Source organism: Phascolarctos cinereus, unplaced genomic scaffold (assembly GCF_003287225.1).
Source record: "Phascolarctos cinereus isolate Bilbo 61053 unplaced genomic scaffold, phaCin_HiC Scaffold_1;HRSCAF=81, whole genome shotgun sequence".
Taxonomy (NCBI): domain Eukaryota; kingdom Metazoa; phylum Chordata; class Mammalia; order Diprotodontia; family Phascolarctidae; genus Phascolarctos; species Phascolarctos cinereus.
In genome coordinates, this window is record NW_027555514.1 from 53,002,029 (window position 1) to 53,014,945 (window position 12,917).

The window sequence follows — 12,917 nt, forward strand, 5'->3', positions numbered from 1 at the left end:
TTGATCACTTACACATGATGGGCAATTTATTTAATCTTTCTGGGACTCAGTTCTTCCATCTGTTAACCTGGGGTAATAATACTCATCTCACATTGTGTTGTAAGAAAATTACTTGGTAAACTAGAAGGGGACATGTAAATGTGAGCTATCATTATTATTATTTTTGTACAGACTGGTGACTTCTCTGGGGATAGGGAGCTCCCTGTATAGAACATCCTCTAGCACTGAAGGTCTCAGCAGTTCTGTCTGTTAACACCTGGTTTTAGAGAGTTATCTGAATTATGGAGAGGTTGTCTCTTTATAGGATCATAGCTTTAGAGTTGGAACAGACCTCAGAAGCCCTCTAGTCCAATGTTCTCTTTTTGCAAATGGGGAAACTAAGGTCTTAGAGGTTGCTTGCTCAAGGTCATACAAGTAATAACTGGAAAATCCAGAATTTGAACCCAGTTCCTCTGAGTTCTATTCTTCTACTAGGATTGTTGGGAGGATAAACTTTGGTAATATTTGTAAAGCACTTTTTATACTTATTACCAGACTGCCCATGGGCATAGAGCTAGTAGTATGTGTCAGAGACAAGACTTGAATCTGGGTCCTCTATCTCTAAGGGTGCCCTCCCAGTCATAACACCATGATACTTGGCTTTATGGTAACTCAAAGAATTTAATCCCTTGTCTACTTTATTGGTGTTTTAAGAACATTTCTAAAGGCAGCTAGATGGTGCAGTAAATAGAGCACCCATAGAGTCAATAAGGCTTGAGTTCAAATCTGGCTTCAGATACTTACTAGCTGAGTGACCCTGGGTAAGTCACCCTGATTGCCTTTAAAAAAAAAAAGAACATTTCTACATTCCACACTAGAAGACCCTGTTGATAACAAGTGATTCCTAGACTTCTTGTTTAAATCTTATATATTCTGGGAAATATGGGAATTTTAAAACTGAGTAGGTCTTATAGATATTTTAAAAGTGATTGACACAGCAAGACAAATTAGTTTTTCTCATTCCAAGTGTGTGATTGTGTTCTCATGCCCAGGCCTGGTATCTAAGACCAAAAAGAGTGACAACAGCAGAGAATCATCCCTGATAAGGATGGAGTTCCTTGCCTGTGGTCATCTGGAAGCTGAAATGAGTGATAAGCACACCATAAATTATAATGTTAACCATCTATCGCCAGGGGCAGGGAGAAGCAAACTTATGCCCAGTCAACAGATAACATCCTCAGGTTTTCAAGGGAAGGGGAGTGGGGGAGGATCAACTTCCTTGAACCTTCTCCAGAACACAGGAAACTGACTTAGGAAGGACAATGGTCACCAAAGGCATCTTTCCCTTACGGAAAGTCCTTCTCAGTGAGAATCCAGTCCTATAGTGTACAAAACTGTGCAGTCCACAGACCAGGGTCATTTTCAGCAGATTAACCACAGTCCTTAGCATGAAAAGAGGCTGTTGTTCCTGCCCTTACTTCCTGAGCCAGACCACTCGCTATCAGCAGGATTTATGTTTCAGCATACTCTTGGCTAAAAGGTTCTCCAAATTTCGCAAGGTTTCTCTCCCTCCCCTTCCCTTTCTCACAGACAGTGGAGGAGAAGACAATTCCACTCCTAGGCTAAGTTTGGCTTTTCTTCCCTCCAACTGGAAATAATTTATGGGGCTCCTCCATCAGCTGTGACTGAAGGGCCTTTAGAATCATTGGCTCCTTCAAGGAAATAGCTAAACAATGCCTCAAACTACTAATCGGTTTAGTCAATTTAGGCTAACAACTGATTCATTTGGAAGGTGTATGGGGAGGAGGAGGGACAAGAATAAACCTCATTGTTTCTTTGACTGAATTGACTGTCTATAGTAAACAAACTGGCTCTTTATAGACATTTGTTTTCTTTCTGTGTCCTGTCAATCCATCCATCCATCCATAATCAACAAATATTTATTAAGTGCCAGGTACTGGGGATCTGAAGACAAAAAAGAGATAGTCCCTGCCCTCAAGGAGCTTGTAGTCTATCAGGAGAAACTATATGTACATAAAAAGTAAGCAAATACAAAATACACTGTGTAGAAGTTATCTGGGAAAGGGGCATTAGCAACTGGATTGGGGCACGGGTGAAACAAGACCTCATGTCGGGGGCACTTGAACTGTGTTTTGAATGGATTTAGGGACTCAGGAGAAGTGAGGAGAGAGGGTATTTTAGGCATAGGGTCCAGTCTGGGGAGACGGGATATCAATTTGCAAGAGGTGGGGCCGAGGAGCAGATGTGGAGGGGAGCCAGATTCATGTCAGGAGGTCAGCAATGTTGGCCTTCACCCAGAGTTAGCTTTTGTCTTGGAGAATAAGGGTGGGCAGGCAGTAGCATCTGAGCTGCAGATGAAGCTGTACGTGGGCAAAACGAAAGACACATGCTCACTCAAAACTATTGCATCGAACTGATATAAACTGAACTTTAAGCTTGTCCTCTCAACGGCTCACTTCTCAAACTTAGGTTCCTGGTTTTAACCCAACCACAGCTTCCAACGCCCATACCCTTTCCTCTTAGCGTTCTCCCCGTGACTCTCAACTCCACAGCCCATATTTCCAGGTCTTGTTCTTGACTTGTTCATATTGTGAATTACCTTTTCTCTTACCCTTGCCCCCCCGACCCCCAATCCCAAACTAGGGAGGCCTCCATCAGCAACATCTATAGTAAATTATTGCTCAGGCCCAGGAATAAGGTTGCACAGTCAGTCAAAATGAACCCCAAACAATGGTTTTGTGGTTGAGATGGGTCTAAGGCCAAAGCAGAAACTGTAGTCCAAAGTCCGAAGCAGCCTGCAGCCAGGTAAATAACTTGGAATAAGAAACACTCAACAAGACCAGGACATAGGCCTCGTCAGTTAAGAAGACAGTTTGATTTGCTTGAGATTCTCCCCACGACAGTGTCTTTGATGGCACCTTGGCCGTGTCCCCAGCTCTACTTCTCTGCGATTTCAGGTACTTTTTGCTCCCTTGAGGTTTAGATAGACAAAGTCCAGCAAACAAATTGCTTCAATCTTATGGAATGGAAGCCTTGGGTTTTTCCAGACTGCTTCCTCAACTTCGTATCTTCTTCAGCAAAAGGAAACCCAAGGGATGTGTCAATTCTAGCCTGATATTTGCCTGTTACACTGACCCTACTGTAGTTCTGTGTCTGTTATTTCCATCAAAATAAATGAAAAGTGGATTTAGAAATTGCCTTTGTAACATCCTTTCTTGATGCCCAGTCAAATAAGTCACCCCAAACTTAGTCCCTCCCCATTCCTACCTCAGAGAACATTTCGGAGCATAAAACAACAAAAACAACTGACCTGAGAAAGCAACCTAAGGAAACAACCAAGGTAGTAATGCACGATAAAGAATAGATGCTCCTTCCTTGAAGCCACAAGCAAAAGCAAATCCGTTTGGCTCACTAAATGGTCCAAAGTCCTGCCAAGAAATAAAATTTCCAAGTTCTGGTTTAAATATCAGAAATCAGGGGAGAGTGTCTCTGGTTCCCAGAGGAAATCATTTCCAGATCTTTAGCATGAGGGCAAAATGCTCCCGATCCCCATTAACTATCTGGAATGAATATTGGACCAAAATAGAATACAAAGATGAGGCATTTCTACTCAGAGCTGAATTGAGCAATCGGCTTTTGGGGGGGTCTTGAGTTTGCTAGTTCTGACTCTTTTCTTTTCATGTTTCTAGGTGAGGAAGGCGAGAGTATGTTTCCATAATGCCATGTCAGTTTGCTAAAGAGTTCTTCATGAACCAATGGCACATTTGGTCTCCAACATGCCAAACAACTGCTCTGTGGGTAATTTTCACTTTGTTGACGACTTTGCTGAATCAACTGTTTGTGTTGGCAGCTATGGAGAAAACATTCCCGAAGCCTCTGTCGGCTCAAGGCCACTGGATCAAAGTTCATCAGCTCGTAGACAAGGAGCTGGAGTTCATAGCCCAACAGTCTCATTTCTCAGATGAGGAAGCTGAGCCCCCTAGTGACTTTCCTCAGGTCATACCAATATAAGAACCAAAGTCAGGAGTCCAACCCAGGTCCTCCTACCTCGTAAAGTTCTGATGCCTCCTCTTGAGACGCGTCCCAGCCCGGATGAATAGTGCCATCAACTTGTGAGGGAGAAAGCTGAGTGTCTAGCTCAAACTCTAATCAGGAAGGTTTGACTGCTGATGCTTGTATTCTGTAGAAAGCATCTTTTCTATGTAGCAATTCTGTCTGGGCTGTGTGGGACCTCTCAGTTCAGAGCTATAGATAGAATAACGGCAGTAGAGCCAGAGAGTTGGAAGGGACCTTACTTGGAAGGTCATTGACTCTAATTACCTCGTTGGACAGATGAAGGAACCGAGGTTCAGAGACATTAAATGACTTGCCCAGAGTCATCCGGCTAGCAACATGTCTTGAATTGGGATTCAAACCCAGATCTTTTGGAAGGAGTTAGGCGGTCCAGTGGATAGGATGCTGGGCCTGGAGTCAGGAAGACCTGAGGTCAAATCCAAACTCAGACACTAACTAGCCGGTTGACCTCTGCCTGCCTCAGTTTCCTCAATTGTAAAATGGAGATAATGATAGCACCTACCTCATAGGGTTGTTAGGATCAAATGACGTAAGAGTTATAAAGCACTTAGCATATGCTTGACATACAGTAGGCACTTCATAAATGTTTGTTCTGGAGTAGCTAGGTGGCACAGTAGATAGGCTCTGGCCTTGGAGTCAGGAGGACCTGAGTTCAAATCTGACCTCAGACACTTGACACTTGCTAGCTGTGTGACCCTAGGCAAGTCACTTAACCCCAATTGCCTCACCAAAAAAAAAAATGCTTGTTCCCTCCCAGGTCCAGCACTCTATCTACTTCATGTTCACCCTCTATCAAAACAACTTGGGAAGTTCTTTTTTTCAAATTGCAAATAAGATAACTAGTTTATTCAGGTGAGCAGTTATGTAATGGTTTTTGAAAATGATTCCAGCTATTTAACTGTGCTGGCAGCAAAAGCAAACCACACAATAAAACAGAATTGCAACATTTTCTCGTTGGTTTTTGGCTACTTGGGGAAGGGGAAACAAGTTATCCGGAGAGGAGAAATGGGATAGCTTTGGGAAGTTGACCTGGCTCCCCTTCTAGTAATACTGGAGTCATGACTGGCTGTTCGTTCCATACCCTCAAAAATGTACTTGGTTTTAACCACATCTGTCTCCAAGGGAAGGGGCTGGGATGGCTCTTTCTGAATTGTGGACCAATTTAGGGCAGATATCATCTTCCTTCAAATTTCTTGTGCACTAATTTTCCCCCTAGGATTTGTTGTTCAGGCAAAGGAGTCTGAGGGAAGAAGGATGAATATTTTGTTTAGGCATTCGAACCTTTAGATGAAGCCCAGGGAATTGCTTGCTTGTGGAATTGCTCTCTTACTTAAAAGACTCTTATTTTATGAAGAGCTCGCATGAGACAAGCGCTCACATGGTGGTCAGAAAAAGCGTACAAGGACACTCTCAAGGCCTCTCAGAAGAACTTTAGTATCAATTGTGAGGCATGGAAGCTATTGGCACAAGACCTCCTAGCAGAGCGTGCCTGCATCAAAGAAGGCACTATACTCCATGAGCAAAGCAGAATCACATTAGCACAAAAGAAATGTGAGCTACGGAAATTCAGAGATATCTTCATCCCAAATGTCCTAGCAGACTACTTGTGCCCAACCTGTGGTAGAGCCTTCCGAACCTGTATTGGACTGGTCAGCCACAGCCGAACACACTGCGCCCTGACCCCAACATCGTGATGTTCTTGGTGCTCTTTGGAAAGGAAGGACAGACGACCAAAGCAGCCTGCCCCTGGCCTTTGTCTCCATACTAATGAAATGCAATCTGAGGTAACCTAGGGGGACCTGGGGGAGCATTCCTTTACAGAGAATCTCGGTCCCAAGTGGGAAACTCCAGCAGTTAACTCAGCTTTGCCAAAAAACAGCATCAAGTTGAAACTAACCGCTTGTATCCCATACCGATTTGCCTCACAGAAGTCTAAAGGGAGGAGAACATGGTTGGATTTCTGAATTCCTGCTTTTCAGGAGTCTGCCTTCAAAGGCAGACCTGGACTTGGGGGGTCCCAGACTCATACTTTGGAAAGAACTAGAGTTAAGTAATTTTCCAGGAGACTTCAATGTGCGTCGGTAATAAATCTCAATAGGAAATTGTTTCCCTCTCTCCCTTGGCAGTCAGTCATATTTACTTAGACTGTTTAGAGGTGGGAAATATCCCCCAATCCATGCAGCTCCCTTCTCCCAAGGGCCGCCATCTTGTAGCCTCAGAGTACAGCTGATAGTCAATGTTATCTTTTGTGTAGGAGTGATCTTCCTTTCATCTCAGCCCCTGACTCTATGACAATCAGCCACATCCTGGAAGGAGCTGAATTGTCTTTTTTTTTCTCCTACTTTAGTGGGGTGGGCTTATGGGATGAATCATGCTGAACAGATGGGAAGGGATATCATGGAAATGGGTGGAGTGGTAACCTTGGAATGTGAAGAAAAAGGCAAAGATTAGAAGAGAAAATCCCAAAACAACAGTGTTCTCTTTCAGTTAACAGGAATCAGAGACACTAACAGGAAGGCTGCACAGCAGAGAATCAGTTATTGTTATGAGACCTTATGACAGCCGGAGGAAGGATGGACAAGAATCAAAGGAGTCATTTCATTCAATGGCAATCCTTCCCAGTCTTCAGCTCCCCACTTGTTATGATAACTTGAGTCAAGCTGTATTCTGCTCAAAGCTCACGCCAGAACACACTGTGCAGGAGGGCCAGGCTTCAGAAGATAGTTGTTCTCAGACAGCTGTCTCACATCATTTGGGGAAATGGAACTTTATCTAAATCAACAAGAAAATCTCTGTCCGCTTATCTCCCAGGGCTGGGGGCACCTCCTTTACCTCTTTCTGATTAAGTAAAACTGAGGTCGGTTGGGCTGTGCATCAAAGGACTCCCTGCCCCCATAGAACCATCTGTGCATTTGAGGCTAAGTGGTACATTCTCCTTTGGTGACATAAGTGCGTGTGGGGAGATTATTGTGTTAGCCAGGTCAGTGCACTTTCCCGGTGATCCTCGATCACACCCCAAAGTAGTTACACTCTGGTTCTGAAGAATACATTTAACGGTGGCTATTGTGGGCTGACACTTTGCAACCCCTTGGGTGCCTAATTCCACCCCACCCCTTCATCCCCATCCTTTTTAAACTCTTTGTTGCACTATAACTCTCTGCTTCCCAGCTCTCTCTCTCTCTCTCTCTCTCTCTCTCTCTCTCTCTCTCTCTCTCTCTCTCTCTCTCTCTTTTTAAAGGCAATTGGGGTTAAGTGACTTGCCCAGGGTCACACAGCTAGTAAGTGTCAAGTGTTTGGTCAGAGACTGGATTTGAACTCAGGTGCTCCTGACTTCAGGGCCGGTGTTTTATCCACTGTGCAACCTAGATGCCCCCTTCAACTCTCTACTTTGGTCAGCTTGTCATCTCTGAGTATACCTCGTAGGAGACAGTGGTCCCTTGGAAAGGGCACTGGATTTAGACTCAGAATTCCTCAATTCAGATCCTGACTCTGCTAAGCACTATACTGAATGAACTTTAGCAAGTCACTTTGCCCCTTTGGGCCTCAGTTTCCTGTTCTGCAAAATGGACTCATCTGTAGTTTACTGAGTTTTTTAAAATTATTTTGCTATTCTTAACTTAAACACCAAAAAATAGCATTTCTGTAAACACAGAACACAAAAAGAGGATTGTATATGACTCTCTGATTCATGCTACTTCCTTTAAAAAAACCCTACAATTATTCTACATGTTACTTTTGAAACTGTCCTGCTTGTCAGTGTTCTCTTCTGAACTTAACTTCTCTTTCCTTATGTACATTTAAAATATTTTAATGGCTCCCATTTTTGGGTATCACTATTGCTGGTCCCCCTCTATCTTTAAATACCCCCTAATTAAAAACAGAGGAAAAAAGCCCTTATGTTACAAATTATGCATGGTCAAAAGAAACCAATCCACACAGTGGCCATGTCTGAAATTTTACACACATATACACACACACAGAGTCCCTTAGGATCATACATCTAAAGGTCATGTAGTCCAAGCCCCTTATTTTACAGATAAGGAAACAGAAGCCCAGGCAAGTGCAGTAACTTTCCCATCTCCACACAGGTAGTGATCATCAGAGATGGGTTGTGAAACCAGGTCCTTTGCCTCCAGAGTTATTGCTCTCTTCAGGCCTTTATTACTTTCCCTCTAGAATATTGCAATTCTATCCCACTTGGTCTCCCTGTCTCAAGCCTCTCCTCGCTCTACACCACTCTTCTCCAGCCACCAAAGTGATCTTCCCAAGAGCACATTGGACCATGTCATTCCCATCCCTACTCAATAAACTCCAGGAGCCCCTTATTTTCTCTAGCCTACGATCAATAAAGCACTCTATTAAGCATTCACATGTATCTACAACGTGCCTCTTTTCTTCCCTTCCAGTCCCCTTACCTATTACTTCCATCCACTCTCTATGATCCAGTCACAGTGGCCTATTTGCTGTTCTTCTAGGTGACATGCCTATGGCTGGAATGCACTGGTCCCCTTATCCTGACATCTTGGGAGGATGGAGGGAATAAGGACTTATGCAGCACCTACTACATGCCTGATAGTTTACAAATATCTCACTTGATCTTCACAATAAGCCTGAGAAGCAGGTAGGTGCTATTATCATTCTCATTTTACAGTTGAGGAAACTGAGGCAAACAGGGGTTAATTGACTTGCCCAGAGTCACATAGCGTATAACTGTCTGAGGCCTGTGCCCTATCCGGTGCACCATCTAGATACCTCTTAGAGTCCCTTCTTTTCTCCAAGATTCTGTTCAGGCACCACGTTGTACTCGAAGCTGATCCCTCCTGAAATGACCACACCTTCGATTTGTATACATTACATATAAAATTCCATATGTGCATGTTGTTTCTCCCTATAGAATGTATGCTCCTTGAAAGCAGGGACTATTGTATTTAGGTCTTTTTATCATCAATGCATAGTATAGTGCAATATCTGTCACACTAGTGCCTAATGAATGCTGGTTGATGGGCATAGAATGTTCTGTGACAGGTGAGCATAAGATAATTTAAGAAGGGAAAGCATACTTATGACTTGTGGGTCTGAAAAGACTTCCCATGGGAGGTGGCAAATGAGCTGGGTCAAGAGGAAGGGCTTCCCGCACACAGAGGACAGTCTTTGAAAAGGCATGTAGGCTAGAGATGGAATGCTGAGTTGGGGCAATGGCAATGTTTGGAACATGGAAGGTGTGAAGGAAAATAATATGTAATTAGTCTGGAAAGTTAGGCTGGAGTCACAGTGTGAAAGGCTTTAAATACCAAAAAGCAGAGTTTGTTTTTTGTGTTTTTGTATTTTTTTTTAGATGACAGACTTCATAAAGTCCAGGCACAGACTGTCTCCCTAAATCAAGTGTTTTACAAATGCGCCACCATCACGAGGATCAAGGAAGAGTGAGGATGGCCACCTGCAGCCAGTTCCTACCGCAGAAGCTACAACTTGGCACAAAGCATGTGGATGGGGGAAAGGAGAAGAGTATGTAGACTATGTTAAGGCCTCTCTAGGCTCAGGGACCTTGAATGACATTTCACCTGACCCCTCCTTTTTACAGAGGAGGAAGCAGACTCATGGGCATTAATCATCCCTGGCCCTAGGGGCCAGCGCGCTGGTCATGACACAGGGAGCGTGGGGGCATTTGGAATGCTCCCAGGGCCTTTCCCCCCAACCCAATCTGCAACAATTCTTCCCTGTCCCCATATGGGGGGGGCACTGGTTGTGATGCTTGAGAGGAAGGCCCCTTACTTTAGTCTGTGCTTGTAAAAGACGGCCAAGGCCACAGAAGAGAGTGTCACAGCCACAGTAGAGCCCAACCACACTCTTTAGGAGCTGTCCCTGCTGGGACCAACTCCAGGCTGGGCTGCAGTGCCAGGTGTCCAGCCCAATCCAGGCCTGCTCCCAAGGAGGCCCTCACTGGGCTTCTCATCAACATGGCGCTTGAAGGTTCCCAGGGAGGGGCTCTCTGAGCCCCCCAGCTGTTTGGGGGGGACCTTTGGCTTCTGGTTTCCCAGGGGAAGACACATCGGTGATTGGTAAGTAGTTGTCCTCAGAGAGATTCCCAGAACTGGTGCTATTATGGAGGGACCCCATGTTCCCAGAGACATTGCCGATGATCAGGTGCTCAGAGCACCCCCCACCCCAGTAGGGCTGGGCATCACATGACTGAAGCACCCCAGGCTTTCTCATCTCTGTCTCTTCCACATGGGGAGGGGGTACATGCCCTGAGGGATTTGGTCTGGGGACAACTCGGAGGGAGAGCTTGGGGACCTTTGGGGCCAATGGCGGCACCTTTTGTGGCCCTGGGATCCTGGTGGTGGGTTCTCTGCTGGTGGGCAGGCCTGTGCTTGGGTGGGAGAGGCAGCCATTAGCCGGTTTTCATTCCCCGTGAGGAAGCTGTGGCAGGATATAAGGAGTGGAAGGAGCCTTCAGGTGGTAAAGGTGGCTGGGGCCCAGATGTTGGGCTTGCCTTCTTAGCAGAATGGGGCACAAAGGAGACAGATGGAGATATTGGCAGGCAGAAGCTGGGGGACTGTCACTGGATCCTCCTCCGCCTTGAAATGTTTTCCAGTGACTGTGGGGGCAGGAGCTGAGAATGAAGAAGAGTGTCCAGGAGGTTAGGGGGTCCTGCACGTGTCCCCAGAATGGACAGGATTCAGGGCCGCCCTTTTAGACTGTGGTATCTGTGTGTCCTGGATAGGGGCAGTGAGGCTGCCCTTCGCTTCCTCTTGCTCTCTCTCCAGTTCTTATGGGTAACCATTGTAGGTGGTGTCAGGCAAAGAAGTGACTGTTTGGGTGTATAGACTCCCACTGGCAGGTAGATGGGCCCCAGGGCTCCAGCAGATGGGAGTGGTGGGGTGTTCAGGAACGCCTGCTGATTTCTGGCTGGGACGTTGGGTGGAACCAGGGCAGCGGTGCCTCTGGGATGGCTTTGGAACTCTGGGGTCTGGTTGGAGGCATAGATATTATCAATAATGTCATCCAGGTCTGTCTGTCTGCGAGGTCTGTGTGCTTGTATGCCTTCAGGGCTGTGATGAGGCAGGTCACCCAGACAGTGCATGTCCGAAGGTGGTCAAAGAGCTTCCACTTATGGTGGTCCACGGAGGCATGGAGCTTGTCCTGGTCAGCAACGGTGAGGCGGGCAGGTGGGACAATGCTTTCAAGACATCAGCATGGAAGAAGTCTCTGAAGAGGAAGCGAATGTACTGTTTGATTTGGTCCTCAGCCAGAGTCATTGTCACGCAGGTCAATTTTACCATTAGAAGTTCATTCCTTCACAGATTAAGTCTTGTCTCCAGAAGGTCCTAGCCACCTACCTTGGCATGGAAGAGCGCATCAGATTGGCCCCAGGGAAGAGCACTGCTGCCTGTGGACAGAGCCCTGGTCTGGTCTGATCTGGTCTGGTCCAGGACCGCATTTGCATTTTTGTCTGGAAACCATATAAGCTGCTGCAAATTACTGAGCAAGGCCATGATGTGGGCAGATGTGTCCTTTAGACTGGATGATGAAGAGGGTGGAAGATGGGTTCAGGGAGACCAAGAGGGAGGATGTTACAACAATTGGGGTGAGAAGTTATGAGAGCCAGGCCTGGACCACGGTGGTTGGCCTTCTTGAGAGGAGAGCAGCTGACAGATACAAGGAGGTAGAATCAATAAGGTTTGGCCACTGGTTGGATATATGCAATGAGGGAGAAGGAAAAGTCAAAGATGACTCAGATTTGGGAACTTGAGTCACTAGAAGGATTACAGTGCCCTCAGCCATTTCTGTGTGTTTTTTTTTTATTTTTTGAAGGCAATTGGGGTTCAATGGGAGAGTTTTTGTGGGTTTTTTTTTAATTTTTGGAGGCAATTGAGGTTAAGTGACTTGCCCGGAGGTCACACAGCTTATAAGTGTCTAAGGCCGTATTTGAACTTGGGTCCTCCTGACTCCAGGGCCAGAACTCTATCCATTGCACCATCTAGCTATCTCCCAAATTGGAGAAGTTTGGAGGAGAGATGGATGTCTGTTAGCACAGCTGTGGTCCACTCAAAGAAAATTCTGATTGATTAAAATTCAAGACTTGAAAAACAGATACAGTGTGTGGAAATATAGCAGACACATAATAAATGTTTGTTGGATGATGTAAGGAGAGGATTTTTGCTTTAAAAATCATTTTTGCCTTACCAAAGAATTAACTGCGTAGTTCATTTAAACAGCAAGGTCCCATGATGCATTTTAAATGGGATTTGATTTTCCAACAATTAGGGAAGCCATGTGTAGTGTGTAGAGCAAGGCGTGACTATAACCAGGTATTCCACTGGATATATTAGCCTCCAGTCTCCTGCCACGATGCACATGGTTTAGTCAAAGTCAAACTTTTCTTCTTCTAGGTGTTCTCTTGTGAGTTCCTTTCAAACATATATACACGCACATACATACACACAAACCCTTATATACCATCTTCATCATTTGTACTGGCTTGGACATTCTAGCTCCTTGACCCCTTTAAGAAACAGGGGTTATATGTGTAACCTCCAACCCCCACCCAAGTCCTTAGGAATCTCCCTTGAAGCTAGTAAACTTTTAAAAAGGTCCAGTGATATCTGACTTCTCCTCAAACTTGTGAATGCATATTGTCTGGCCTTAGGGGTGGGGGTGGGGAGTGGGGTTAACTCTTCCTTAAGTGCTGGGTAATGTTTTTTATAGCTGATTCTGTTATCAGACCTGTCACCCTATTGAAATGATCCCCCAGCTGGGAGAGATCTTCCCTGGCTCACTTCCTCTATAAAGGCCACAGCAAAACGAACTGTTTGACTGACTTGCTTTTCTATCATCCCTTA

At 45.3% G+C, this 12,917-nt stretch overlaps 1 pseudogene; it reads right to left on the reverse strand.

Annotated features, from left to right (window-relative positions):
• Positions 1–9,720: 9,720 nt before the first annotated feature.
• LOC144457698 (mitochondrial antiviral-signaling protein-like) lies at positions 9,721–11,333 on the reverse strand (annotated as a pseudogene).
• Positions 11,334–12,917: the final 1,584 nt, after the last annotated feature.